The 6202-nt window shown below is 40.8% G+C and overlaps 1 long non-coding RNA gene across 1 annotated transcript in view; it reads left to right on the top strand.

The window, feature by feature from the left end:
- Positions 1-243: 243 nt before the first annotated feature.
- Positions 244-6202, top strand: part of LOC138945632 (uncharacterized) — an 8294-nt gene continuing 2335 nt past the window's right edge. The window contains exons 1-3 of the long non-coding RNA XR_011449056.1: positions 244-735; positions 1661-1995; positions 3299-6202. The exon at positions 3299-6202 is cut by the window's right edge and continues 2335 nt beyond it. This is a non-coding gene — a long non-coding RNA (uncharacterized lncRNA). The remainder of the gene's footprint in view (positions 736-1660; positions 1996-3298) is intronic.

Consider the following 6202-nt stretch of genomic DNA (forward strand, 5'->3'; position numbering starts at 1 on the left):
AGAGTAAATTACAGTGTGTTGCCTTGACGACTGTGTAGTAGTGAAAGTTGTTTGAGTGTTGATGTCGTGAAAGGTAAAACTCAGTCTTTGTAGAGTAGACTTTTTTCTAAGAAATCTCTTTTCCCGAACCCGACCTTATGTCCACTTAATACATTCCGGCGAAGTGACAAGGTTTAAATAAAATTTGGCAATACGACTACTTGTAGTATTGGCAAGGTTTACATAGTAGGTAACGGTGTGAATTACTTGCCATGTTCATGTTCATTATACGTTTTCCATATATGTGTCATTTAATTGTGTATTGCTTGATGCCATGTATGTGTGTGTGTGTGTACATGACTTTAAATAAGCATGGATGTGTGGACTCGATTGTGTGTTTATTACATATGTTATACTATGCGTTTGAATCATTATGTATTTTAGACGTCATACTTTTTTTTCGTATCTTCACGATGGCTTTTACCCGTTTAAATTTTAATGCTTCCAACTTTCAAAGCGCTGCACGGCTGGGAAGAGATGCGCACTTTTATCACTGTTGTTCATGTAGACGTAATCATGGATTCATGCAAACGTCATTCCTGCTGTATTTTATTTTGTTTGTTTGTATAGTCGCGTGCGGTCGCGCAGTCTTTAGTCAGACCTAAAGCGTGGCAACATTCGGACCGCTTGCTTCTCAGTGCCCAGCTTTGAATCGAGGCAGCTGTCAATCTGCTGTCGCATCAACTGGCTCTACAGGTAAATCCCATTTATCAGTCTGTAAAACTTTCTTAAAGTGTTCCTAACCTTGCTGTATTCTGCCACAGGGGTTATACTATAGAGATAGAGAATTTGCAGTCTCCCCCCGCCATTTTGACGCGCATGAGGCATGTTTTAATCATGGATGTGCAAACGCTGTGTGGAGTAGTGACTACGCTCATTTTTTTGATAATACACCAAGTTTGTTTGAGAAACAGAGAATAGTCAAAGTGCAAAACAGGGGTTCCCAGGTCTGAATATGCGTTTGAATCATTATATATTTTGGACGTTTTAGATTTCCATTTCGTAAAAATCTATGACCCATGGCGCATTACATGTGGGGGGGGGGGGGGGGGGGGGGTGAACGAATCTTGCTTTTTCTACTTCTCTAACCCATGGCATAGGCCATACATGTGGGGGGTTCTATTACCTGAAAACAGCATCCACACACACGCGCACACGTTCCATTGGACGTACATTTATTGTGTGTGTGTTTGTCTGTGTGTGTGTTCATGGATGCTGCACTCGATTGTGTGTGTGTGTGTGTGTGTGTTTGAACCATGTATATTTTCTGTTATTTACTTATGTTATACTATGCGTTTGAATCATTATATATTTTAGACGTCTTACTTTTTGTTCATATCTTCACGATGGCTTTTACCTTTAATGCTTAATGCTTCCAACTTTCAAAGCGCTGCAAGGCTGGGAAGAGATGCGCACTTTCATCACTGTGTGTGTGTGTGATCATTTGGGGGGGGGGGGAGGGGGCTGTATTTTTTACACCAATGAGCAAACGTATAAAGAGAAAATTTTGTTCATGTACATGTAATCATGCAAACGTCATTCCTGCCAAAACAAATCTTTTTTCAGTGTTGCATACTCCTGTGTACAACTACAAGGTATAATTTTTTTTCATTTTCTTCAGATATGGCGTCCCAACGACCAACTCACTGCGACCTCACTTCAAGACGCTGACCACAACTTGGCCTGTGAAGCAGTACCCCGACTTCGACAAAAACAAAAGCAATCTTTCCAGACCATTATCAACCAATTGTCAGATGCAAAAACCAAAGCGAGCAAAGACTCCACAACTAACCAATCTTCTTAGGCGTGAAAATCAACGCCTCCAGTCGGCGGTCGCGTGTGGTCGCGCAGTCTTTAGTCAGAACCAAAGGCAAAGCGGATGTTGCCGCTCCTCCCCCAGCTTTGAATCGGGGCAACTGTCAAATCTGCTGTTGGATCCTACAACTGGCTCTACAGGTAAATCCCATTTATCAGTCTGTAAAACTTTCTTAAAGTGTTCCTAACCTTGCTGTATTCTACCACAGGGGTTATACTATAGAGAATTTGCAACATTATTCGCCACGTTTCTCAGTCTTCCCCCGCCATTTTGACACGCCACGGCTGAACTGCAGGATTTTCGCTCTTTCAACGCTGCATTCTTTGGTTGTTTTCTAACCCAGGCATAGGCCATATGGGGGGTGGGGGGGGGGGGATTCAAGGAATCTTGCCATACATTATGGACGGGGGGGGGGGGGGGGTGCGGTACTAAGCCAAAGTTTGGGATTCTGCCGGTGTCACGATTTCATCTTTCGCCTGTGTACATATTTCCCCCTCGATACTCAAGACTGAAATGTTTCCTGGTAAAATTAAGAAGTGAAATTATTTATGGACGAAAAGCATGTCATTTTCTTGCATGTGAAGAAAATTGGTTAAATTTAATAGATTTCACACCCAAAATCGATTTTTTCGAAAACGTGTACCGAGTGGTTACGTCCTTTGAGTAAGAAGGGAAACATTTGAGGATGAATCAAATTTCAAGTTAAATAAAAAAAAATTGGTTGGACAAATTTGGCCCCATGAATGTAGGGTACACAAGGTCGCTTATCAGTACAATCGAAGGGTGTTTTTTTGTTCAGTGTAGAGTTTATACTAGATCAACGAGGCCGAGAATCAAAATATCAACACCGTTACAAAGCGAAAGATGAAAACGTCACACCCGCGTTACCCATGCAGATGCAGAAAGAAACGCTGCATTCTTTCGTTGTTTACTAACCCAGGCATAGGCAATACATGAGTGGGGGGGGGGGGGGGGGGGGGGTTCAAGGAAAGATTTCCATTTCGTAAAAATCATACATGAGGGGGAGGGAGGGCGGTGCTATTACCTGAAAACAGCACACACATGTGCCATTGGACGTACCTTTATTGGGTGTGTGTGTGTGTACATGACTTTATATGCATGGATGCGTGCACTCGATTGTGTGTGTGTGTGTTTGGACCATGTATATTTTCTGTTGTCATTTAGTTACAATATGCGTTTGAATCTTTATATATTTTAGACGTTATAGATTTCCATTTCGTATCTTTACGATGGCTTTTACCTTTAATGCTTTGGGGGGGGGGGGGGCTGGATTTTTACACCAATGAGCAAACGTATAAAGAGAAAATTTTGTTCATTTAGACGTTAATATAATCATGCAAACGTCATTCCTGCCAAAACAAATCTTTTTTCAGTGTTCCATACTCCTGTGTATAAGGTATAATTTTTTGTAATTTTCTTCAGATATGGCGTCCCAACGACCAACTCACTGCGACCTCACTTCAAGACGCTGACCACAACTTGACCTGTGAAGCAGTACCCCGACTTCGACAAAAACAAAAGCAATCTTTCCAGACCATCATCAACCAATTGTCAGATGCAAAAACCAAAGCGAGCAAAGACTCCACACAACTAACCAATCTTAGGCGTGAAAATCAACGCCTCCAGTCGGCCACCTCATCTTCACTACGTTCATCTACACCCACCGCTGCACCAAACAACCCTGCGGCAATAGCCAGCTAATCTTCATCTGCACTACGTTCACCCACCGCTGCACCAAACAACCCTGCAGCAACAAGCACTCCTACAAACACATCAAACCACCTATTGTCGACGTCCTAACGCTCAGTCAAATCATGGATGACGACATGATTGACGCAACACAAAATTCAACACAATCCACAGACATGTTTGATGCAACACAAAACGCAACCCAGTCCACTTCAGATGACGCAGTCACATCGGGAGAAGCTCTCCAAGCATTGTCTCAGGAATAAACATTCACATTCAACCCATTTTTTCACAACCTTTTCAGAGTCAGTAGTTGCGGGTAAAATCTGATCCCTGTTTTGAATTTGGTGGAATCATTTTGCGACAAATCGATAAAGTCACGAGACAAAGAACATCAACAAAGACCATATGGGCAACCATGTAAATTGTTGCGGGGGTGTAACGGAGATCGACTTTGTCTTTATAAGAATAGGAATCACATCATCTTAAACTCTACACACGGTGACAACTGCAACGCGTGTGGCACACAGCATGACAAACAAAAAAGAGCCCCTGCCATGAATACTCCATGCTTAGTCCTATTTATCAGTTTTGGTGGCGCTGATTTGGCAAATGAAATGTTTTAATTATTTTGTGCTGGCTTGCAGCCCAAGAGAAATATTAAACAAAAGCAAATGTATTTCTTCAGGCCTAACCAGGGGCGGATCTGGGGAGGGGGGGGGTGCAATGGGTGCAATTGCACCCCCCCAAGTGGGACAACAACAAAAAAAAGAAGAAAAATGTATCACCTGAAAATAGCACTTTACACGCTCAGATTGCACCAGATTGCACAATTTTGCTTCCTTTTTAAAACAAATTCCGGGGGGGCATGCCCCCGGACCCCCCTAGCATGCTCGGCGCTTCGCGCCATCGGTTCGGCGCTTCGCGCCTTCGCTGATAAGATACAAAAACAAAAAAAAAGAACTTTGCACCCCCCCCTTTCAAAACCCAGATCCGCCCCTGCTAACCATCATAATGCCATATATGCATGGTGATCTGTAAACTTCTGTTCTCTGTGCACAATGCATGTGTAAACATTTTGTTGTTCGCAGAACGCAGAACCAATTTCACATTTTAGAGAAATATTAAACAAAAGCAAATGTATTTCTTCAGGCCTAACCATCATAATGCCATATATGCATGGTGATCTGAAAACTTTTGTTCTCTGTGCACAATGCATATGTAAACATTTTGTTGTTCGCAGAACGCAGAACCAATTTCACATTGGCTGGTTGTCGCGACATATGTCGCGCTACTTTACGTATACTGTCACCTGGTTGTCACGACATATGTCGCGCTATTGGCTCAGTCTGTTTGGTCAGTTCCGATTACCTCCCATTGATGCGAAAACCTATATGACTGTTTTTTGTTATTTTTCTCTCTGTTAATTCACCAGTGGCTATGTAACATGTGTTACAGAATTGCACCGGTGTAAGGGTTAACATCTTATTTTTCACTCGCATGTTTGCTGAAGTGTACAAATTTTGTTCCATTTAGTGCTGTTTTTTTCCCCGTCTTAAGACATATATGGTGATGTGTACAACTATTGTTCTCTGGGCACATTTTTTTGCACATTTATGTCCCTCACTTATGTCAATGTAGCCGCTAATTTGTTTAAGTCCAGTCAATCGTGCAAACGTTTCATTGTGGGTGACTCGAGCTGTAGGGTACTGCGACGAGATTTCTTTCCCAATTATATGATTGGTGTTATATATTCTTTTACACATTTTAACTAGCATTCATCATCTTGGTTGAAGCGTGACAAAATGATTTTGTCACATTGATTGAATTCTCAGACTGTCCACATTGACTGAAATCTCAAAAAAGGGCACAATTTAACGCTGTTTTATTCTTTCCCAATTACATGATTTGTTATTGTTCACAGAACCCACTGTAAATTTACCACTGGGTTACATTTTCATTCCTATTTGCTGATGTGTAAAACTTTTTTTTTGTACTGTGCACACTATTTGCTCGAGTCAGTAGTTGCGGGTAAAATCTGATCCCTGTTTTGAATTTTGTGGACATATTGATAACGTCACGAGACAAAGAACATCAACAAAGACCATATGGGCAACCATGTAAATTTTTATATGTGTAAAACTTTTTTTTTTACTGTGCACACGATTTGCTCATTTAACCCCTTTTTGCCGAGATTTTTTGTTTTGTTTTGTTTTGCGTTTTTTAATAGCAAATAAAATTCTAAGACACAATATGTATTTCTTTTCTGATTTTTTTACTTTTTCTTGTGTCTACAGCATTTTTTTCAAGCGTCCTTTAAAAAGGACGCTAGGATCGAGAGGGTAGAGGTTTATCAAACATATACAATAGTGAAAGGAACAAGTTTCTAAAAGTTTTCAATGAAATTTATTAACACAAACACTTGTTTTCAAAAAAGTTTTTAACTTTCGGTTTATAAACAATACAAAGTAACGGATTAACTGTCCATTATTTTAAAAAAATAAACAAACAAAAAAACAAAAACAACCTCTGAACATGGTGCAAGTCACTCTCCTGTTACCCTGCCAATGTGAATAATCTGTGCAAACAAAATTGCTTTCAACGATTTTTGTACAGCTCGTCAGAGCTTTTCACTTT

This window comes from Littorina saxatilis, linkage group LG13, assembly GCF_037325665.1.
Source record: "Littorina saxatilis isolate snail1 linkage group LG13, US_GU_Lsax_2.0, whole genome shotgun sequence".
In the NCBI taxonomy this organism is placed as follows: Eukaryota; Metazoa; Mollusca; class Gastropoda; order Littorinimorpha; family Littorinidae; genus Littorina; species Littorina saxatilis.